This window comes from Rhinopithecus bieti, unplaced genomic scaffold, assembly GCF_001698545.2.
Source record: "Rhinopithecus bieti isolate Rb0 unplaced genomic scaffold, ASM169854v2 scaffold_7884, whole genome shotgun sequence".
In the NCBI taxonomy this organism is placed as follows: Eukaryota; Metazoa; Chordata; class Mammalia; order Primates; family Cercopithecidae; genus Rhinopithecus; species Rhinopithecus bieti.
Genome location: NW_016806331.1, coordinates 3,085,103 through 3,110,544, shown reverse-complemented (window position 1 = coordinate 3,110,544; position 25,442 = coordinate 3,085,103).

Below are 25,442 nucleotides of genomic sequence, written 5' to 3'. Positions count from 1 at the left end.
AAATTTTTATTCTTGTTTTGTTTTGTTTTGTTTTGTTTTCTTGAGACAGAGTCTCGCTGTGCCACCCAGGCTGGAGAGCTGTTGCACAGTCTTGGCTCACCACAACCTCTACCTCCCAGGTTCAAGTGATTCTCCCCTCAGGCTCCCGAGTAGCTGGGACTACAGGCACCTGCCACCATGCCCAGCTAATTTTTTTTTTTTTTTTTTTTTTTTGTATTTTTAGTAGAGATGGGGTTTCACCATGTTGGCCAGGCTGGTCTTGAACTCCTGACCTCAAATGATCCACCAACCTCGGCCTCCCAAAGTGCTGGGATTCCAGGCATGAGCCACCATGCCTGGCCTGAAAGTTTTTATTCTTTATCCTCTTTGTTATTTTCTTTGTTCTCTGATGGTTCAAAATTCTGAATTATTAGTAGACACTCATATCCTTTAATCATGGTATACTTAATATCCTTAACCCCAACAATTACCAGATATAGAATTCATTCTCCAGACACTGGCCAAGTTGAAATACATATATTAAATCAAAGGAAAAGGCCATTTGACTATCTAAGGAAGGTTTAAATAGCTTAAGGGACATATAGTCATGTTTCACTTAGATTATACACACACACACACACACACATCACACATCTTATAGATAATGTCTGACATATAGTAAATTGTTGTTGCCACCAAAAGTACATGAAGAGTTTGGAAGTAAGAATCGGTCACTTGGGAAAAATTCTCTAGGTGAAGAAAAAAAAATGCTAAAAATGTGAAGACTGAATGGAGCAAAAGAGGGTAGATGTCTCCTTCTTGGACATTATTCAGGCTGCACAATGTTCCCACTACAGTTATGTATGGTAGATGCTCTTCCTTGGCCACTTAAAAATCATTTCCAATCCCCTTCTCACTGGACACCTCCCACTGTGGGAGAGGGAGAGCTATCTACTCATGGCCCCAGACTTTCTTGCCTGTAGTGTAAAACGCCAAGTTCTGGCCAAGGAAAAACAAAAAGTATTCTGAGGGAGCTCCTGAGAGAGATTTTTCTTTCTAGATAAAGAGAGGAGTCCTTGATTCTTCGTCTTGCCTTGAATGTGAATGTGATGCCTGAAGCTGTGTCAATGTTACGCAAACATGGAGTTATAAGCATGAGGAAGAAAGCAAGCATGTGAGGATGGTGAAAGATAAAGGGAGAAATAATCTGAATCCTTGAGGGCTCTGCAGAGCTACTGAACCAATGCCAGCAAACACCTAACTCAAGATTCTTGTAATGAGAGGCAAATAGCACCTATTGTTTAATCTACTGTTAATCAGATTTTGTTGTTTGTTGTTGTTGCTTGCCCCAAAAATACATCTATCAGATACGGCATGTTATTCATAGGCTTTTATTTATATGCATGTGGAGAAGTCACATCAATGCTCGCTTCATGTCCCTTCAATTTTAATCATGAGTCCCTCATACTCTGGAGCTACACAAAATTGGATACTTACCAGCAGCACCTGGAAATCTTGTAAGAAATAGTGATTACTGGAACTAATGCCCAGAAATATTGCTTCAGCAGATCAGAAGTGCGATCTGATGTGGTATCATGGTTTGAGAGCTACCTCAAGATCCACTTTCACTCATAAGCCAAGGGAAATATATTCTATTTTTGTGAAAGATTGTCTTTCTAAAAGAAGTCCTCAATCCATAGCTATTATCCAAGAAATTCAATCAAGACAGGAACACACATTTTAGGACTCTGTTTCTCAATCTAAAACTACCAAAACAGTTGGAATACAGGAATTCACATTTTAAATAACCCCCCCCAACAGACTCTGAGTCCTTTCCTCCAGATGATTGTACACACTGTCATTCATTCTTTCAAGAGTACTGGTGGATCAACCAACATATACCAGGCACTGTTCAAGGTACTGGGCTTCCAGCTGTGAACAAGCTAGACCAGGCCTTTACCCTCATGTGGCCTACATGGGAGGTGAGAGGCAAGATACACAAATTATAAAGTAAAGTAATAAATCAATAGGAATTCCAGATAGTAAGTTCTATAAAGACAACAAAACATGATATGATGTTGTAATAGAGAATGCATTGCTTGGGATAGGATAGAAGAAAGCAGTCAGAGAAGTCCCCACTAAATAGATGGAATCTAGGCTCATTTCTGAAAGAAAGGAGAGGGCCCTTTCGCCATGAACTAGGAGAAGAGCCTCACAAGGAATCACAAGGCAAAGGCCTTAAGCAGGAATGAGCTGGAGCATTGAGGTACAGAGAGAATGCCAGTTTATAGTGAGAAGAGATGAGTTCAGGTTAGAGATTCAGATATTCTTGGCCAGAATAAGAAGTTTGAAAGAAACTCTATTTTTAGCAGAAGCTACCAGAAAGTTTTAAACAAAAAGGAAGAGGAGGGAGAGGTATGTGTGTATCTATGGGCATGTTGTTGGAGGGTGTATTAGACAGGGCTGTGCAGAGAAATGGAACCAATAAAGGAGGGAGAGACAGAGATAGAGACAGAGACAGACAGAAGCAAGAGAGAGAGAGATTTATTTTAAGGAATTGATCACACAATTGTGGGAGCTGGTAAGTCTGAAATTTATGGAGCATGCCGGCAGGCCGAAAATTCAAAGAAGAGTTGAGTTGCAGTCCTGAGTCAAAAATCTGCAGGCTGAAAACTCAGGAAGGGTTTCTATGTTGCAGTCTTGAGGCAGGATTGCTTCTTTTTTCAGGAAACCTCCGTTTGTGCTGGTAAGGCCTGTAACTAATTGGATGAGGCCCATCGCATTGTGGAGGGCCGTCTGCTTTACTCCATGCCAACTGATGTAGATGTTAACCACATCTAAAGATACCTTCACAGCAACATTCTGGCTGATGTTTGAACAAACAACTGGGCACCAGAGTTTAACCACGTTGACCCAGAAAATTAACTATCACACTATCACAGTGTGTGTGTGAATGTGTGTGTGTCTGTGTGTGTGTGTGTATTTGAAGTGATGCTCCTCTCAATACCCATCCATCCATTCATAACTTTGGATGTATGGGGAAGCAGGCATGACCTAATTCCTGCCTGACTCACTTAACATAAAAGCTCCACCTGTTCTTTGCTGGCAGATGTCCCCCCTTGGTCAGTCACCCTGGCAGCTTTTCACCCATCTATGCAGGCTGCATTTCTTTTCTTTTCTTTTTCTTTTCTTTTCTTTTTTGTTTTGTTTTGTTTTAAGATGGAGTTTCACTCTTGTTGCCCAGGCTGGAGTGCAATGGCACGATCTCGGCTCATCGCAACCTCCGCCTCACAGGTTCAAGCAATTCTCCTGCCTCAGCCTCCCGAGTAGCTGGGATTACAGGCTTGCACCACCACGCCCGGCTAATTTTGTATTTTTACTAGAGACAGGGTTTCTCCATGTTGAGGCTGGTGTTGAACTCCTGACCTCAGGTGATCTGCCCACCTCAGTCTCCCAAAGTGCTGGGATTACAGGCATGAGCCACCGCGGCCGGCTGCATTTCTTTTCAACTACCCTGTCCAATTGCTCCAATCTGTCTTCCTGCTTTACTTCCTGGCCCGTTGGCTCACTGACAGTTTGAGGAAGACTTTTTCATTTAAACCTTAACTTTTAAAAACATTTTTCTCTTCACGATGGGTCAATGAAACTATGATCCTTTGGGATGGAGCTTTCTCTATGCCGTAAAATAGTTAATGTGGTATTAGTTTCAATCATCTGTAAGTCATGCAGAAGATTGTGTCAATCAAGAACAGGTCAATTAAGCAATTAAATGTATTTTCTCTAATCCCTTGCTAGTCAAATTGTGGTTCATGGACTGGCAGCATCCAGATCATCTAAGAAGTAATTAAAAAGACAAAATTTAAAACCTTAGTTCAGGCTTCCTAAATCAGAATCATAGTTTAATAAGCTCCCCAGGTGGTTCATATGTACATTAAAGCTTGAAAAGAACTGCCGTATGCTGGTGGTCGTCAACCTTAGCTGCACATGGCAATCACCTCCGAGTTTTAAAAACACTGATGCCTGAGTCCCAACCTCAGAGATTCTATTTCATTGAGGGGTTTGGGAGGAGAACACCAGGTATTAGAATATTTAGAAGCTCACGAAGCATTAAGACATGATTCTTAAGCATTAGTGTGCAAAACCTCATCTGGAAAGCTTGCACAATTGTTTATTCTTGAGCCCTCTTCAAGGATTGATTCAGGAGGCCTAGAATGGGTTTCAGGAAACTATACTTTTAACCAGCACATCCAGTGGATTTTGGTGTAGCTGGCCCAAAGGCCACACTTTGAGAAACACTGCATTAAGGAAGAGTTGAAGGAAAAAAGAAAGAAACACTATGAGAAAAGGATACCAATTAATTTAGTTGTTGATTGATGTCCATCTCTAGGTAAATCTACTTAGTAACTGCACATCTTCTGAAAACATAGAACAATGTCAATTTCTTGATGATCATCTTCTGTATCAGAGATAAACTCCTGTCAGAAATAATGCTGCTTGCAAAGATCCTATGAAACATCCTGTATTCTTAAAGGGACGAAGGTCATGAATAAGCCTGTACCAAGGAAACCTCACAGGTTGGAAGAAATTACCTTCCAGGATAGAGAAGAAATTCTACTTTTAAGCCACATACTTTCTAATAATTGACAACTAAATCAAGAAAGTCCTTATAGTTTTGGAGAGTCTAAAAAGCAGGATAGTACTAACTACCATAGGGTAGCCATAGCAATTGCAATCACCTTTTTCCTCTCTGGTTAACCAGCTCTTCTGAACTCTTCAAGGTCCCACTTTTTCCAGGAAGATTTTGTGAAACACTCACACCTCCAAGATCTTTCTCTTCTCTAAACTCCAACTGGGCTCTGAACCTGCTTGTTACTGATTCATTACTATTTCATTCCCTGCTAATTGTCTTCTATATGCTAGCTTCATTTCTCTAAATAGACTGTTCAACTGCTTTAAGGCAAGAATGACTTCCATCTAGTACAGTGTTTTCCTTTCCCACAGTGTCTAAAACATTGCTGGATACACAACAGAAGCTTAGCAAATAGTTGTTTGATTAAATAATGGCAATAAATACATTATACTGTCTTCCTGAATAGTTTCATCAATTACAATAAGTAATCCTTAAAAAGGCAAAGGCACAGTCATCACCAGAAGTTTCTGAAGTATAAGCTTTCCAACAGTATTAAACAGTATTAAAATGGCAATAATAATGGGAACCAAGTAGTTTTATTGTGCTTTATTGTTTTCAGAACTGTCAGGGGATTATACCATCACTGGATTCCCTATCACAACCTTATAAAAAAGGCAGGGAAAAGTTTGGGGTTTTCCTTATTATTGTGATAAAAACACTTCACATGAGATCTATCCTCTTGGTGAATTTTTAAGTGCACAATACAGTACTGTAAACTATATGCACCAAGTTTTACAGAAGATCTCTAAACATATTCATCTTGCATAAACTATATACCTATTGAACAACAACTCTCCATTTTTCTTTCCCTCCCAGTCCCTGACAACCACCATTCTACTCTCTGTTTCTATGAATTTAACTATTTTAGATACCTTGTACAAGAGGAAAATGCAATATTTGTCTGATTGTGGCTGACTTCTTTTTTTTAAGGGATCTCACTATGTTTCCCAGACTGGTCTTGAACCCCTGGGCTCAAGCCGTCCTCCTGCCTCAGCCTCCCACAGTGCCAGGATTACAGGTGCGAGTCACCACACCCAGCCAGTAACTGGCTTATTTCATGTAGCTTAACATCCTCTGGGTTCATCAATGTTGTCACATATGGCAGGTTTCTCTTCTTTTTTAAAGCTGATAGTATCCAGTGTGTATGTATACCACATTTTCTTCATTCATCCATCAGTGGACATTTAGGTTGTTGTCATATCTTGGCTATTGTGAATAATGCTGCAATGAACATAGGGGTGCAGATATCTCTATGAGATCCTGATTTCAGCTGAATATAGTGGCTCACGCCTGTATTCCCAGCACTTTGGGAGGCTGAGGAGGGAGGATTGCTTGAGCCCAGGAGTTCAAACCAGCCCGGGAAACATAATGAGACCTCGTCTCCACAAAAAAAGTTTTAAAAGTTAGCTGGGCGTGGTGGTGAATGCCTGTAGCCCCAGCTACTCAAGAGTCTGAAGCCAGAGAATCACTTGAACCCAGGAGTTTGAGGCTTCAGTGAGCTCTGATTGTGCCACTGCACTACAGCCTGGGTGACAGAGTGAAATCCCATATCAAAAAAAAAAAAATTAAAAATAAAGAGATCCTTATTTCAATTCTTTTGCATATATACCCAGAAATGGAATTCCTGGATCACACAGTAGTCCTATTCATAATTTTTTCAAGGAAACTGTATACAGTTTTCCACTGAGGCTGAACCCATTTTACATTCCCATCAATATTGCACAAGAGTTCCAATTTCTCCACGTCTTTACCAACATTTGTTATCTTTTTTATTTTTATAATAGTTATCCTAACAAGTGTGAGGTGGTACCTCACTGGTTTTGATTTGCATTTACCTGATGATTGGTGATGCTGAGCGCCCTGACTTATATTTCTTGGCCACTTGTATGTCTTCTGCGGAGAAATGTCTGTTCAAATCCACTGCCCATTATCAACATGAGATTATTTGTAGTTTGCTATTGAATTGTAGAAGGTCTTATATGTTAGGGATATTAACCCCCTATCAGATATATAGTTTGCAAATATTTTTCTCCCATTCTGTAGGTTGCCTTTTCACTCTGTTGATTGTTTCCTTTGCAATGCAGATTATTTTAGCTTGATATAGTGCCATTTGTCTGTTTTTGCTTTTGTTGCTTGTGCTTTTTGGTGTCATACCAAAGAAATATTGCTGAACCCAATGTCATGAAGCTTTTCTCCTACATTTTCTTCTAGGAGTTATTCAGTAGTTTTAGGTCTCACACTTAAATATTTAATTCCATTTTAGTTGATTTTTGTATATGGTGTTTTTTGTGTGTTGTATAAGGGACCAATTTCATTCTTTTGCACATGGATATCCAGTTTTCCCAACAACATTTATTGAAGATACTATCCTTTCTGCATCATGTATTCTTGGAACCCTTGTCAAAGATCAGTTGACTGTGTATGCATGGGTTTATTTCTGAGCTCCCTAATCTGTTTGATTGGTATACATATCTGTCTTTATGCTGGTACCATAATGTTTTAATTACCATAGCTTTTTGATATGTTTTACAATCAGGAATTGTGATGCCTCCAGCTTTGTTTGCCTTTCTTAAGATTGCTTTGGCTACTCAGGCTCTTTTGTGGTTTTATATGAAATTCAGGGTTGTTTTTCTATTTCTGTAAAAAGGTACTGTTGGGATGTTGATAGGGATTGTATTAAATCTGTAGATCACTTTGGATATGAACATTTTAACTACATTAAGCCTTCCAATTCATGTATATGAGATGTCTTTCCATTTATTTGTGTTTGATGTCTTTCATCAGTTTAATTTCTTTCATCAAGAGGCTTTTAACCTCCTTGGTTAAGTTTATTGCTAAATATTTTACTATTTTTGATGCTTTTGCAAGTGGGATTTTAAAAATTTTCTCTTCAGTTTGTTGTTAGTGTATAGAAACACTACTGATTTTTGTATGTTGGTTTTGTATCCCAAAGCTTTGCTAAATGTGTTTATTAGTTCTAAAAGGGTTGTTTTGTGGAGTCTTTTTCTATATGTAAGATCATGTCCTCTGCAAACATATAATTTTACATCTTTTGTTCTGATTTGGATGCCTTTCATTTATTTTTCCTGCCTAATTGCTCTGGCTGGGGGTTCTAGTTGCATGTTGAATAGGAGTTGCAAGAGTAGGTATCCTTGCCTAGTTCCTGATCTTAGAGGAAAAGCTTTCAGTTTTTCATCCTTTAATATAATGCTACCTGTGAGTTTTCACCTATGGCCTTTATTATGTTGTCTTCTATACATAGTTTGTTGAAATTTTTTTTTTTTTTTTTTTTTTTTTTAAGACAGCATCTTGTACTGTCGCGCAGGCTGGAGTGCAGTGGAGTGATCTCGGTTCACTGCAACCTCCGCCTCCTGGGTTCAAGCAATTCTCCTGCCTCAGCCTCCTGAGTAGCTGGGATTACAGGCACGCACCACCACACCTGGCTAATTTTTTTTTTTTCTTTTTTTTTTAGTAGAAACAGGGTTTCACCGTGTTGGCCAGGCTGGTCTGGAAATTCTGACCTCAAGTGATCTGCCCACCTCTGCCTCCCAAAGTGTTGCAATTACAGGTGTGAGACACCATGGCTGACTGAAAATTTTTATCATGAAAAGATTTTGAATTAAAAGATTTTTTCCTCTCAATTTGCAGTTGATGAAATTTGAACTCTCTTAGTGCCTCTTTACATGAAAATAAAACCAAAACTTTAGTGCTCTTTTCACTACCCACAGTAACTGGTCACTGAGTGTTTAAGGAGAAAGAAAGAGAGCAAAATTTTCCATCTGTAACTAGAGAGAATCCGCCATAAACACAGTAAATTAAGGGGGAACAACTTTGCATAGCATAGATTTTTGCAACTGGGAAACTATAGGGGAAAGCGTACCCATCAGTCACTCTACCTTGAGAGAAAGTGATTGTGATTGAGAAAACAGCCACAATACTTTGCAGCTCCTCCATCAAGAGGTGGAGTCTATTTCCTTACCTCTTGAATTTGGGCTGGTCATATGACTTATGGAGACCAACAGAATGTAGAGGAAGTTACAGTGTGAGAGTTCTGCACCGGGGCCTTAAAAGCAGACCTGATAGCTTTCAAACTGTTGGATGGTGAGAGGCATGTGGCCCAGTCACCTCCATCTTCCCAGCAAACAGTGAGACAACCACCAGACACATCCTCATTCACACACAGTCCACAGCTAAGTCACCAACTGACCCCACACACATGAGTGAGTCTAGCTACTTGTGTGTCTGCTTTATGTCACCAGAGGCACCAAACTGACTTGTAGGTCATGAGCAATCATAAGTGGTTGTAGTATTAAGCCCTTATTTTTTGGATGCTTTGTGTACTGCAAAAGCTAACTGATGCAATAAGTGATTCTGGAAGCAAAATAATCAGATAGCATAAAGCTAAGATACAATTTACAAATAGCAACAGCCATTGCAAGTAGCAGCAACACTAAAGAACAAAAAGACACTGTGCATGGCATAGAGACTGCCAATCACATCAGCTTTTTATGTCATAGTCTCAGAGTTGGTAGTTGCTATCAACAGTATACTTTAAAAGGGGAACATCACACACTGGGACCTATCATGGGGAAGGGGAGGAGGGAGGGATTGCCTTGGGGAGTTATACATGATATAAATGATGAATTGATGGGTGCTGACGAGTTGATGGGTGCAGCACACCAACATGGCATAAGTATACATATGTAACAAACCTGCACATTATGCACATGTACCCTAGAACTTAAAGTATAATAAAAAAATAAAATAAAAAATAAAAAATAAAAAAAAGAATAAAATGCACACAATAAATTTTATGTACAGTGGCTTGTGTTTTGAAAGTACTAACAGAAAAAAAATCACAAAGCTCTAGCAGCATCAACCACTTGATTTATTGATAACAAAAACCTTGTGATTCACTCCTTCTCCCAGTGCAGCCTTTGTAGATAGCTAAGCTGGTAATGAGTATTTGAGCCAGTCCTTCTGCCTTATTGAAGTGACTGGATTTAGCTCTTTCAAGTAGAGATATAACCCTTTGCCTATATCCATTTCCCATCCCAGTGGAACTTCACCTACAGATTTTACACTTATAAAATAAGAATTATGGTTTGAAGGCCAAGAGGAGAAAAGAACAAAGAGAAAAGGAAGAAATTGTTATGTCAACACTCACTCAATTAGTGAAGACTGGCATGCTTGAGCATGTGCCTTCCAACCTTTCTTCCAAACCTCAAACCACCTCAAATTCTCTTGCTAGAGGATAGAAGAAAGGGTCAGGAAATGCATAAAGGATACAGCCCACATCCATACCAAATCCTACAATGACTGTTTTAGAAAATAATCACACAGTGTGAGCATTTCATTAAAAAGGAGCTGAGGTATCTAATTAAGCATATATTTTTTAGTACCTTAGAAAACATATTTGCAAAGGAAAACTCAGTTTAAAGGCAGATGCCTTCTAAGTTCCCAAAAGTATCATTGAACCAATCCTGTTCTTGGTATGCTGTAGTCCATGGATTATCTAAGACTAAAGCAACCACAGAATCTTCTCCTCCCCATGCCTAATGGTTCCATAAGGCCCTTGGAATACACAAATTCCTAAGCCTGAAACCCTGCCACCATCTGGCTCCAGCAGACCTTTTCTACAATTCCCATTAGTGTGTCACACTCCTTTCTTATCCTCAAACATAGGCGATGTTTTTCTGACTTCATGCTATTTTTTTCCACTAAAAACATCTTCCCTACTCATCTCTACTAGTTAAAAATGCCACCTAACCTTTGAAGCCCATGTCATATGTTATTTCTTTATTCAAGCATGCCTACCTTTCTACAATTTGAGATAGTCTCATGTCATGAGTCTTATCTCCCCACCATAGAAATTACAAATCACATCCTCAGATTCCTTCATAGCTAGGAAGCAGTCATGTGACTGAGTCTAGTCAATCAGGAGTAGCCACTTGAGATACTGATTCAAAAAAGAGTGACAGAGAGTTGACTATGCTCAGAGGAAAGAATCTACTGGCAAGGATGGCATAAGAAGCATTTGGTTGTCAGTCATGGTGGCTCACACCTGTAATCCCAGCACTTTGGCAGACCAAGGCGGGTGGATTGGTTGTAAGGTCAGTAGTTCAAGACCAGCTTGGCCAACATGGTGAAACCCCACCTCTACTAAAAATACAAAAGATTAGCTGGGCTTGGTGGCAGACACCTATAATCCCAGCTACTCAGGAGGCTGAGGCAGGAGAATTGCTTGAACCCAGGAGGTGGAGGTTGCAGTGAGCTGGTATCATGCCATTGCACTCCAGCCTGATCAAAAAGAGAGAAACTCCATCTCAAAAAAAAAAAAAAAAAAAGCATCTGATTTTTGCTTGACAATGGGGTATGAGCTTCTAGTCACCATCTTTCATTGAATCTAAGATGTTATCAATATAGATGCAGCATTATTTCACATACCTCTAAAATATTTTTTTAATGATGCCAATGGAGCTATGATGCAATGTGGATTTTTTTTTTGTTTGGTTGGGTTTTTTTTGTTTTGTTTGAGACAAAGTCTTGCTGTGCCACCCAGGCTGGAGTGCAGTGACACAATCATAGCTCATTATAGCCTCAACCTCTTGGGCTCAGGGGATCCTCTCGCCTCAAGCTTCTCAAGCAGCTGGGACTGCAAGCATGTGCCACCACACTAGGCTAATTTTAAAATTTTTTTGTAGAGATGGACGCCTGCTGTGCTGCCCAGGCTGGTCTCAAACTACTAGGCTCAAGCAATCCTCCTGCCTCGGGCTCCATAAGTGCTAAGATTACAGGCATGAGCAACCACGCCTGACCCAGTGTGTTCTAATAACTTGAAATTTTTATTTTTTTACTTATGGAAAAACTCTATTAAACATATAGGCATAAGTTTTCATCATAAAATGTATTGTTAACCAATACATTTTAATAACTTAACATTATTCACATTTGGAGTCTGGCTTTTCTGAATGACTTTCAGACTCAGAATCAACTGTATGCATGTTTTCACATGCAATATCATCCATTGGGCCTTCGAGACAGTTAGTGATATAGCATTTCTTAAGAGTGCGCCTCTATAATCTTTAGGAATTTCTTCCAAGCCACTAGAGCCAACTCTATGAGTTTTGGTGCACGTGAATAGGCAATTATAGCTCCCTCGTGACTGCCACTTGGCCAACAGCAATTGTGAGATGTGGCTTAATTTTAGAGAGGTTAATATGTTGGGGGGAAAAAACGGTGTTCTAGAAAACAATGAAATATGCTCTGCCTTCCCTGGTGACTCCAAGGTGGTGGGTCACTCTCATTGCTATAACATGGCATAGTCCATCCAACGAAAAAAGTGGTTTGTAGTGCCTAAAAGACTATGAAGCTGAGGAAAAACCTCAACTCCTAGCCCACTGTCTTACAGTTTTTACCGGCCTAACACACAAGACTATAATACATATTCAAAGTACTTTACTCTGGCATTGCAACAAGCATTATCAGAGAGGAGGATTAAAAAACATAATTTTGGCTAATTTGGACTTTCACTGTGTCACAGTAGGGAAGGCATTTTAAAATGCAGATTTCTGCATACATCAACCTTCTCCAGCCTCCCAGACCAACCAACTCCAAGTCTTTCTCCAGGAAAACATCACTACTTCCATGGGATAAAGTGTGATATTTGGATACAGTGTGATAGTTGGAATTCTCCAACTCAAGGCATATTCTAGACTTCAATTAGGTCACCTTTGACATTTACCTCTGCTCAATTTCATGGCCTCTGAGTAAAAGATGAGCTTCAGATATGAGCAAGGGTGAAGGTGGGTTCCACAACTAAACTCCAACTACAGAACAACAGCGACAGCTATGGAGTCTCCAGTTCCCTCACTAGGTAACTATCTGCTAGAAATGTCTTAGCTACAGATAATGAAACTCAACTCAAAGTGGCTTAATATTTATAACATTTATTATCTCTCATAACAAAATTTCACAGGTAAGTCAATCACCAGGTGTCACATAAATGAAGTCAAAATTCTGCTTCTCTAAGATCCTCCAGGGTCATCCTTCCTCTGAATGTTAGCTTCGTACTCAGGCAGAGAGCAAGATGGCTGCCACAGATCCAGGCGTCATATCTGGTACAACAGTGTCTACAGGAGGAAGAGCGGACGCTCCATGTTTCTCTGAGGAGCAAAGAAACTCTTCCCAGAATCTCTCAGCACTTCTCCAGCCAAGACTGTATTGAACAGAGTCGGATCACATACCTATGCTTATCAAATCACTGGTAAGGGGATAGGACCACCATAACTGGTTTAAACCAGCCAGGACTCTGGAATTGCCAGGGCTGAAAGTTGGAGCTGGGGCCTGCCCACCCCAAAGAATATCATCACACAGAGAAGTGGGGAATGCCTCAGCAAAATCAGGGTCCTGTTAGGAAGGAAGAAAGATGTGTCAGAAAAGATGTGAGGTAACCAACGGTATCTGCTAAGTAGGTAATCTCTCTAAACTATGAACTTCTCTTAGGGATGGTACATTCTAATCATTATTGATAAAAGAATACTCATATTAACAGAGCTATGCCCCATCTTTAGGAATAAGTATTACTGTGCTGTTGCACACTGGGCTCTTTGCTTCTCTGTTGGAAGCACGGTACCATTGAAAGGAGCTGAAGGTTTTACCTGGCTTTTCTTTCTTACTGGAGAGATAACACTGCATATGATTGCATTTTGTATTCAATTTACTCCTCCCATAAATATTTGATTTTACTCTGAGGAGTAGAAATGGAGGCTGTCATTATTTTATATAAGCCTAATTCCCACATGCACAAGTCTGTAAACCCTTCAAGGGAAAGAAAAGACGTTGTCTTTTTCACATTTATATAGCCTATAGAATTCAGTTCAATAAATAAATGATAAGCTGAATTATTAATCTCATTAATTCTTTCCAGGCCTGACATAAACCTTCATGACAGTGAGAATTAAGGCTCCAAGCTAGGTGCGGCTCACATCCAGACCGTGTGAATTAGAGAAGATCCTTGGACTTTAAGATACTCTCCTCTCCACAATTACAATTAAAAATATCACCCAGATGCAGGGACTTTCAGGATGGAATTTATGCTGTTTATGGCCATGGAGTTGGCTGCACTGGGAAAAAAATTACAGTCCCTAAGTCAGACAAGCATTATTTGGAAAAATTCAGACCTTGATCAGATCTTACCAATCCATGTCTTTTCAGCTTCTCCCATCTAGACGGGACCTCATTTCTAAGAATTAGTGGGCTGAAAAATCCTTTGGTAGGTTACGTCAAAACTTCAATATGTTCAGACAGATGTACACACAAATAGTAACTTTAAATGAAAGTCTCTATATGATTTGATATTTCTCCTCTTTCTTTTTGCTATCCTGTTGCCTTATTTAATCTCCCCAGTTAAGAGCTTTGGGTTTTTTCCCCCTTTCCTATGACACACTGTATTTGCTGACTATCCTGACTCATGCCCTTTGGTTCTGATTCCTCCACTGTTAATTCTTATCTCTCTATTCTGACCCCAGCCTCAAAGTTTGTTATGTCTGAGAAGTACTTAGATACCATGGTTACCCAAAGGGTCAAACTGACTCTCCCCAAAACTGAACATTGCTGACTCATGGTATGCCACAGGGATTGTAACAGCCACAGCGAAAATTGCTGTCCAAACAAAGATGCTTAGATAATAGCAGCTATTTTCAAAACCCTGTTACAAATCAATTCACTACCCTTTATTAAAAGATATTCAATATGGTATTCATGCTGAGAATCAGGTAGGATGGTATTTCCTGAACTGATTTACACAATACCAACATTTTTCAGGTAAAAGAAGGAAAATATTGGAAAAGTAAAAGCCATACAAAATGTTCAGTCTTAAAGTCATTTTCATTGTCTAATTGTCCCACTGTGTTACAAAATGCTAATCTGAATATCTGAAAAGTAATTTTTTTTAATTTCAATAGTTTTGGGAGTACAGGTGGTTTTTTGTTACATTGATATGTTCTTTAGTGATGATTTCTCAGATTTGAGTGCATCCATCACCCAAGAAGTGTACACTGTACCTCGTATGTAGTCTTCTATCTCTCACCCATCTCCCATCCTTTCCCCCCAAGTCCCCAAAGTCCACTATATCATTCTATGCCTTTACGTACTCATAGCTTAGTTCCCACTTATAGGTGAAAATATACGATATTTGGTTTTTCATTCCTGAGTTACTTCACTTAGAATAATGGCCTCCAGCTCCATCCAAGTTTTTGCAAAAGACATGATTTCATCTCTTTTTATGGCTGAGTAGTGTTCCATGTTTTATATATACCTCATTTTCTTCATTCACTTGTTGGTTAGTGTACACTATGGAGTGTACACTAATGCTATTCCCATTTAAATGTAAATAAAGTCAGATTCTAAGAAGTTTTGTGCCTTTTCTGAGTTTATAAAACTAGCTGGTAAAAGGAAGAGCCAAGACTAAAATCTAACTTCTTGACTCACTCTTTCCACAGCCCACATTGCCAATATATATTCAAGACAAAAGATAAATATAGTCCTCAGTTCCTAAACAAACTCAGCAAAAATTGGAAGCCAACAGGTTGCAATTCAGGTGTTTCTTCTTTATATAAAGCCTATGGCTTTGCCTTACAATCTGTTTTTCTTTGGTTCAGTATAACATGACGATAACGTTTCTTTGAGGAGCAACTGGAAGAACCTAATGAATGAGCAATATTCCCAAGGGGACTTGGAATGTACAATGTGCTGATGGTTAGCTGAGTGACAACAAGGAAGAGTCTCCTGAAGTTGTTAAAGCACTCAATTTTCCCTTGATTTTCATTATTTGTACATGCACTGAAGCCCTAATTATTTGAATCATCTTCTAAATCAAAAGTATGACAGCTTGTTAAGCATAGGGTGGTCTGATGTCCCTTTTAAGGCAACCCTTAAGGTCATTCTGCTCTATTATTTCCAGTTTATAAGATAAAAGTAGTTTCCACTACCCTTGGCACTCTGCCAGAAACGTTGCCGACTTTTACTCTTCCAGCAACTTCTGTTAGAGCTTGAGATCGGCCCCATTCAAACAGTTTTCCTGCGAAAAACAAGACAACAACTATGATTTCCAAGTTCTATCCAATGATGTGTTTCTAACAAACAATGCAATGTTGCTTGCGTTTGAGGTTTTATCCATTGGGGTATGTAACTAGCCCTTCTTGATAGGATAGGAAAAAAACTCAATAATAAGGTCTGACACGTTCCCAGATGTCTGAAACCCCACTGAAAATTTAATATGTAGAATTATAAGAGATGGGAGTTGCAAATCTGATTTTTTAAGGTTTTTAACACAATTCTGCATTCTTCTGAACCAACATAGCAAATATATCAAGCTCATAACTCCATGGTGAACTGTAAGGGAATTATTCAGAGTGATTGTAAGGAAAATGTAGCACTTAATCACAGCTATCATAGGTCATCTGAGGGGAAAATGTGGCTTTAAAAAATTACTGAAAATGCATTCCTAGGCTTTATTATAGAGTTGAATGTGGTAGTCAGGGAAAGGAGTGGGAAACTGACTCAGGTATGACACTATTCCGTCCAACTCATCTGCCATGACAAGAAAATGTATTTAACTTAGTGTAGGAAAAAAATACAAGTTCAACATACCAAAACTTTCGTTATTTCATGATTCAGCTATGATGATACCACCTAAAGGACAATAACCAGTCTTTCCTACTAGCAGGAATCTTTACTTGGGTGTGGTAAAATAACATTATCCACTTTGGCTACATGATCTGATCTTAGAGACTATTTTAATTGTGTTACAGTTTGGGAGGTAAAATAAATGAACACAGGAATGAAAATAAGACTTGCCTTTACAGTAAAAATTTTATTATGGTTAAAAACAATTTATTTCTGGGCAAGTCTAACTTATCACATAGAATTTTCAAAAGGTAATCATGCTTAACCTGACATTAGTTTCATATACCAGTAATCCTTTCGTTTATTGATATAATAAGTATGTAGTGATCATTAAGAAAATTTCCAACTCAGAGTAGAAATCTGTCTTATCAAAGAAATATGTATATATGTTTGTGTGCCAATATATGTATGTAGAGGAAAGGTATTTGCACCTTTTAACCTTCATTCATTCTTTTATTCTTTAAAAATATTTTTTGATTTCCTACCATATGCCAAGCATTGTTCTAAGTGCTAGAGACAAAACAGACAAAAATCTTAACCCTCACAAAATTAGCATTTATTCCAATGGGAAGAGACAGACAATTTAAAAAGTGAAATACTTAGTATGAAAAAATTCAAAGATTTCTAATAAAAAAATTAGTCATATATTTAGTAAACAAGAATTTTAAAATTCACAGACTGCAAATTTTATATCAGTGTAACCCCAGAACCTAATATAGTGCTGGGCTGATAGGGATTCAAATATTTCAAAGAAATATTTGTTGAATGACTGAATGAACTAATGAACACACTTTATGGGCTCTGTAAATAGCCCTGATAGTGTATCTCAATTCCATGCCATATTTTCTTTTTGTACTTGCTTACTTTCAAAACAGATTTGAAGTAATTTGCAAATAGAAAGTAAAGAATGTGGCCCAAGCAATAAAAGAAGAAATATAGTCCTGCGTATGGCTTTTCCTTTGTATTTTAATAGAGGGCTTGAACATAGTAGGTAATCAATAGCTTAAGTGAAAGTTTATTTGATAGCAGCTTATCAAAGGATATGTACATATTTTCACATGACCTTTTAAAAAGTGTGCTATTGCTGAGATGGGCAGGTCCAAATGTGATTTTAAAAGAAAAGGGAAAAAAACCTGACCCAATAAAGTACTTCTATGGGCACTAGAGTAATAACAGTCCAATACACATGGCTTTCTTTAAAGTTCCAAGAATAGAACTTAGTATAAAGTAGACTCTCAATAAATGTTGACATAACACCCTCAGATAAAGTTGATCCTTAGACTATTTCTGTAGCATGGTAGTAAGACTGTGTAATTAGCAGAAGAGAGGATGTTCTTTTTATTTTGCTCTGTATAGTTAAAGCATCCTATGGTGTGCTTCCCACCAGAGGAGTTCAGCATCTCAATAACCCTTGATGAAATAATGGCTCTTCTCAATCTCTTCATCTGAGTGCACAGCTTTCAGGAATCCACACAGGTGGGTGAGAGAAGATACCAGTTGCCTGGCTAGTCACATCAGTCACATCAAGGCTAATAATCCATGGATGTGCATCACACTAAAGAGGCAATGTAGTGTCAGGCAAAACTGAATCTCAGTCGCAGTTCTAGTAATTATTTAACCTAGTTAGAAAAAATCAAGACAGTAATATGTTGTAAATGAAATAATACTATTTTTAAGTCATCATAGTGCCAGATACATGAGCTCAATAATATCTGGAATTATTGCTGTTGAATGTAGATAACATCTGGGATATTTTGGAGACTTGGTTTCTGAGCTATCAGCAGGAAGGAAATGTAGGAAAATCATATGATGGGGTGAAAAACAGGCTACATGAGACTTGAAGTATCATCTAGACAGGATCTTTAGATAGAATAGTCATCTCAAAAGGTGGTAAGGTGTTACTTACACAGAGGAGAACAATTGAGAAGTTCTAGATGGTGAAAAATGATGTTACATAGGATGGCTTATAAGCTAGAGTCACACTGGTCTACATAAGCCCAGAGCAGCAGGGACTAAGTAAGGCTTGTATGACATTCTGCCCCTTCAACCCTAAGTGTTTGAAGAAATTCAAGAGATTGTTTTCAATGAGCAGCCAGTACAACTCGATTTCTTTTTTGAGAAAAGTCTTAATGTTAACATGGTTAGAAAGAAAAACACTTGCCCATGTCTTACAGGAATGGGAAATATGATGGGACAATTATGGAGGTTCTTCTCAGCAAGAAGCCCTTCCTTTAATTCATTCCTTCTTCCATTCTTCCCCTCCCCTCCCTTCCTTCCATCTTCCCTTCCTCTCCTTCCTTCTATTTTCTCTTTTCTTTCCTGCCTCCTTTTATAAGGGTCTAACATGGAGTGATTTCTTTGTTGTTATTTGTCACTGGATTCTGGATAAGCCAGGTGCTGAAAAATGTTGTTCAGGTTTTAGTTTGGTTGGATTAGACCTGATGTGTTTTCATTCTCCCTTTCCACAATAAAGTAAAAAAAAAAAAAAAAAAAAAAAAAAAAAAAAAAAAAAAAAAAAAAAAAAAATTTAAAATGCAGCATTCAGATGAAAAAATATATGGATCATCAAGACAAACTCTCCCATTGGAGAACAGGAAACTGGACCTGTGATGACTGTGAATGAACTCTCTGAGAACCAAATGAAAATCACAGAAATAGAAACCAGATGTAGGCAATCATGAATCCAGGGCACTAATCTGCCTCCAGTTTATTTTTAGCAGAAATGTTACTGAAGTCTTTTCAGTACATAATTAATTTTCAAGGATTGCCATTCACCTCATAGTATGAGATGGGACAAGAAAACTTTTGCATGTAAGGTCTGAGTGGAAAATAATGATTTTTAAGTAGTTTGCTATGTGTTTGGTGGGGTTGGGTGTTCTACGGTTTTTAGTTTTCCCAGTTTGACCTAGGAGTAATGACTCTCCCAGCCGAACATAATCCATCTTTAGATAATAGTGACTGTTTATATATTTAGGATGTGTCAACCTCTTCAAGGCGGGGAAGTATCAAGGCCTAATATAATATTTGGCTTTCATGTTCTGGGTGTGCAACAAGAGGACCAACAGTCTTGTTAGCTAAAATCAGCCCAAGGTATTAGAGTCTGGACATGAACTTGGCCTGCCCATGCCAGAGGGAATACAAGTACCTTCTTTCAGGCTCCGAATGAAATCATTAATTATGTCAGCAGTTCCAGCGATAGACCTGGAGACACTTTGCACTACTTAGCAAACAAGCTACCTTCTAAACTGTTTAGAAGTCTGGGGAAGATCTTAAAAATCTGTACTCACTGTACTTACACAGCCCTTTCCCTGCAAATCCTCAAACTTTCCTTGATCCTGTGTCTCTTTGGTTTTACCACACCGGGGTTGGAATGAGATGAGGGAAATAATGTGGTTGTGATGGCCAGACTGTGTATTATAGATCTGAAAGTACACCCTGGTGCACCTCGACAATGAAACTCTTTTAAGACGTGGGCTTTTGGAATCATATCAACCACACTGGAGTTCCTGCTCCATTTAAGGCCACCACGGGTCTTTTAAAGAGTAATTGAACTATTAGAAACGTACATTTTTGCCTATTAAGAACAGCTTTACAAAGAATGTGACCTGTGTTTACAGGACAAAACTTTTTTTATCCTTTCCACAAAAGCGGCTTCCTTTTTTTAACCATTAAAAGTACCTTGGCAATTCTCTGTGTAATTAACAGCTTAGCAGGATGGAAAGTAAAAGAGCAAAGTGCAACAGAATTGTGCTAAGGTCAGTTGAAAATTTTTTAAGCATTAAGTACTCCCACATAATAATTGATCTCAATATATCATGATGCAGCAAGAGACCACGTTCATTCCCTCCACCTCCTTATTTATCAGTCTCTGGCAAGAGAAGCACGAATGAAGTGAGGAGAGAAATAGCTTCAGGAGAGCTCATAAAACCATGCATTCAGCACAGGGAGACATTTTTGAGGCTGGAAGGGACCCGGGATGCCCCCCAAATCTACCATGGCTTTTTTTTTTTTTAATATGCCTTGGCAAAGTTTTCCAGCAACAGATCAAAAGGCTTCATATATGGATTTTGGAAAAGATGTCTAAAATAATTAAAAATATACTTTCATCTCTCAAAAGTGAGGAGAACTGCAATTCAATTTGATTTCACAGATCTCTTCCGAAGACCTACTCTGGGCTCACAGCAGTGTTGGGCACATTGGGAAAGACATCAGAACGCAACAAGAGACTAATGAGGTGCTTATTTGTTTGGGTTTTAGCTCATGATCGGTTTTACCAATTGGATGCTTTCCTTTTAAAAGCAAGGGGGGGTAAAGGTCTAGCAGCTTTAACAGAGCTACTAGTAAAATGCTTTCTCCCTAACAAATGTGATGAATTTAATGGATCAAATAATGAGATCTTTAAAATCTAATAAGAAGCTGTTAGAGAAAACTTTCTTTTAAAAAATAAATAAATAAATAAGGAAACTGAAGAAAATTAGATTGAACTTTAAAGGGAAAACTTTCAATCATTATCACTATGGGAGACAGGAAAGTGTGAAGCCACAGAGAGGGTAAAAACAGAACAAAAAAGGACCCTAAGTTGTACAAGCAGATAAAGTATAAGAGAATTAAATCTATTAATATTAGTATATATTTTTTTATTTCATAGAAAGGAGGTCTAAGAGATGCACAGGAGAAGGCCAGTTACCAAAGAGTTACAGAACAAAACTAAACTTCCACATTTCAAAATAATCATAATAATAAAATATGATGATGATGGTTTATTTCTTACTTTTCAAAAACTGGGTACACATTCAAATCTTATTTCCTTAATTTTTTTAAATAGAGAGAAGGAAAGTGACTTGGGAAAACATTTAAAAGAATTTATAGAAATATTTCATTTTCCCTACTGACGATTCTTATAGTTAGACCCAGAAGCTGAGAGAGGACAAAAGCTATTAAAATTATTGAATCATAATACTTTCTATTGAATATCAAATATTCTAAAAGTTATTTGTAAGTATGCCCACACACACCCTTTTTGTTAATTTGCCACACCACAATTAGAAAGAAGGTTAAAAGCAGCAATCTGATATCTTGTACAGAAATAAGTAAAAAATTCTCTTATGTATTGGATGTTAATTAAATATATTCCCATAAATAAAGGTGTGTAATACAAATGAGTTATAAATGTTTATAATATTTTGCAGTCTTCTGTATTATTTGAGGTAATTCGTTATTCAGTTGAAGATGAGATCTCTAATTGAGTTAAGCAAGGAGAAAATTGCCAGGATAAATTAAGAGACAAAAAAGTAAAATGTGGTGATAATTTAAAAGGCAAAGCATCCTTTGCCTTAAACATGTATAGAAGTTTACCTTTGTATATGTTTTTTCATAAGAATATGTCACAAGAACTAGGTAAAACTGTACCCACAAGGAAACTCCCATAGCAATTTGTTTTCTGCTTTGCTAGGAGTGGCGATCACACACCCTGCTCAGGACAATGGTGATTAATGAAGAAGTCGCCCCACTGAACAATATGCTACAAAGGGCTTCACTACCCCTAGAGAAGGAATTGCCCAATTTTCCTGAGATACTGGGCAATCTCGTGACAGCAGTTTCCCCACTCAATAAAAGCAGATGTTGGGGACATCCCACATGGTGCAAATGCAGCCTTCAGCTGGTGGATGCTTTTAACAAACAGAAGCCTAAGATCATTAACTTGCTTCTCTCTCTTTAGAGAACAGAACCTTAGCAAAGGAAAGGGAGGGAGGCTACTAAAATGGATGGACTTTTCTTAAAGCATGTGAAACTTCGTCTGAGTGGGCAAAGACACATTCAGGAAGGAACTAAAAGAAAACCCACAATTTGGAGTCGGGAGGTTTTTCCGTCTATCTCTGGAATTCGGCCTCTGTGCAAGAGCGCGTCCTGGAGTTGTGCAAACGGACACATCCAGCCTCGTGTCGGGCGCACACGGGCTGGGTTGCTGGCAGGCTCAGGCTCCGGGGCGTTGCGGCCCCTGGGGTAGCGGGGGTCTGTGCCTCACCAGGACGGCCCGAGCACGCGCGTCAACGAGCCTTAACCACCATGGACAGCTCACTGGCTTCCCCCAGCCAGTTCCGCGCAATTTACAAACTCCATAGGAGCCACCAGCTAGGTTGATTTTTATGCCCTGGGGAGATGCCACGTGTTCCACGGTCCTCGGTCTACACCCCCACCCCCAGCACAGCGATCGCCAACTGTAACCACTGAGCGGTTATACATAGACAGAGGGGGCTTCGGGGATTAATAATCTTCTCCTTGCCCTCAATTCCGTCCTTTAAGGTGCCACCGGATTCCAGGAATCAGACGGAGAGAGTTGGCAGACAGAACTTGTTCCACGTCCCTTCATATCCTCTCCTCTCCCGCGCCGCACCTCACCCGGCCTTGGCTTTGCAGATCGTGTTAAGTGAAATAAAACAGACGGGTCCCGGGGCTCCTGCAGCGCCGAGCTTTACCGGCGCAGGGGAGGCGCGCTGGGAGAGAGCGAGTCGGGGCTCCGGGAGGAAGGGAGTCGCCCGTCCACACCCCGATGCGGCCCGGGCAGGGCCAGGCCGGGGAGGGGGGCGTCTGCCTCACCCTTCCCTCCCCGCGCCCCCACGGGGAAGTTAGCGTCACCGTCTGCCTAGGGCTTATCTCATGTTTGAGTCATAAATTGACCTGGAGAGAGAGGGGAGGGGAGGAAGAGTCCTGCTCGGAGGAAGTTCGCGCGCTCCCTCAGACCCTGTCCTTGGGTCTCGTGGTTCCCGAATCTTTCCCTCACCCTCAGCCAGATGCGGGGCTCTCCCGGGAGTGGGGGGGCGCGCAGAACCGGAGACTCCGAGTACACTCGGGTTAGAAACCAAGCACTCAAGCCGGCGGGACAGGGCGAGACAGAACGCAAAGGCCTCAATAATACCGCTCCGGGCAAGAAGGATTCTGTGCGGCAGTCCGGAGTCCAGACTCAGGGACGGAAGCCCAAGGAGAACCTAGGGAAAATAGTAGCTAGATCCGCTCACGTGCTCCAAGACCCCCGAAGTTCCCAAGGAGCCCAAGATCCCCAGGAGCCAAGCCTGCCCAGTCCCTGCGGATCAGCTTCGTAATGGGCGAACCAAGTCTATCGCAGGCGGTGGGAATGAGGACGCTGGGTGGGAGGAGGGGAGGGGAGGCTGAAAAAGATGATCCCGTTGCCCTAAGGCCTCTTCCAAGACCCTGGACCCCTGCCCTAAGAGACTCAGGCCTCCCCTTGCTGTAGTGGGAGCGCAAACACCAGGGCAGGAGACTCCAGAGAAGGAGCGCATAACTCAGCGTTTGCTCTCCTGAAGACTTATTTCTGACAAAAATTACAGAAAAGGTAGGCAGGGTCCAAAGACACCGTAATGACCAGCTCAAAGCCAAATAGACAGGACATCCAGTGTGGGTGTCTGGATAGGTATCCTTCCTGCCCGAGAGTTGAGACATCTCAGTCCCGGTGCTGCCCTGGGAAGGGACTTTGAGCTGGCCAGCGTGGCACGGGCAGAGAATGGTGTTGGGGAGGTAAAATGCTTCTGAGGGCAGTACCTTTTAGGTAGCCCCGGCTCAAAATTTAAGAAAGGACCATTCGGTTCATGTGGGGAACTGGACTGCTGCCAGGTGGGTCCTGTGACACTACCTGAGATTGGCTTCAGGTTGAGAGGTTGTCGCCTGAGCCAGGTGGAGCTTGGAACTCTCTCTGTGGTCTCGCACAAGTCCAGAGCTGCCTACTTTCAGGAGCCAAAAACTTGGCCAGCCAAGGGCAGGCATCTGACTGGCTGGCACCAGTCCAGGAGATCAGGACTCGCACACTACACATTCATATTCTTTCCCTCTCTCTCTCTCTCTCTCTCTCTCTCTCTCACACACACACACACACACACACACACACACACACACCTTCAGACTCATCAGATATGTTTCAATTGTCAGGGGTTTGCCAGGTGCTCAAGTGCTTGAACTTGAAGAACCAGTCCTCAGGGACCCTAAAGACCTTTCCTAAAGACCTTCTCATCTCACATTGGTTTGGGCTCCTCCCAGGAAACTGCTTCATCTCAGGGCCTCTTGCTCCAGTTTGGGGGAAGCAGAACATTGCCCAGGAAGTAGGGAAGGGTGAGGAAAGGTGTGAGGCCCACTTTTCCCATGGGAGGATCCCATCAGCCTGATGTATATCTATACACTCCTCCCTGAGGCAGTTCCTCCAGATGTTAGCAGCCCGCCCTGTTTCTGGAGAAGTCTTATCCTCACCTAACTACAAAAAGATTTAATAAAGAAACACACTCTTCCTTTTGTTACTTGGGGTTTGAAGGCATTACATCATTTTTTTCTTTTTTGCTACCTTGAGGTCAGCTGGCAACAGCCTCCTCTCAAGTCTCAGTCCAGGCGAACGATGAGAGCCACATTCTAATGGAATCCAGTGAGAACATTACTTGAGCTGATTATGCAACTTCTCTTTGTAAACATTGAAAAACGTTTGGAGAAGAGAAGGGATGAGTTTAGTTGTTTGGTTTCAGGGGATTTTAGAGATACAGCTTGGAGCTACAGATTGGTAAATGTTAAATCTGGATGCTTATTGGTAATAAGAAAATTCCCAAGCTCAGGTGCACTGTTTAAAGTGCTAAAGATTCGTATTTGATTTGTCATGTATATCTGTTTGCTGTTTGGGTTAAGAAGGAAAGAAGAAAAAAGGATTAAGAAGCTAAGCATAAATGCTAGTTTTTTTTCATAAGCTTTATGACAGGAAATATCCCTGGAGATATACATTAACTGGGTATTCAACTGAATTTAAGAGTAATACATTTAAACTTTTTTAAACCTCTTTTAAAATTGGATCTACTGTAATAAACTGCCACTGGGGATGGAAGCATGGTGCTCACGGGCTAGGCATTTGTGTAGGTGTAGATCTTACAATGCTAAACATGGAAATACTTCGGATTAGAGGCAGGCCTTCCCATTTGCTAAGGTGCATTTACGTGACAGCAAGGCCTAAGCAAACATTTAGCTTCTGTGGGCACTTGTTCTATTTCTAAGCCTTAGAAAAAATGTGGGGGGGTAGCAGGGGGGAGGTAGGGGTGCT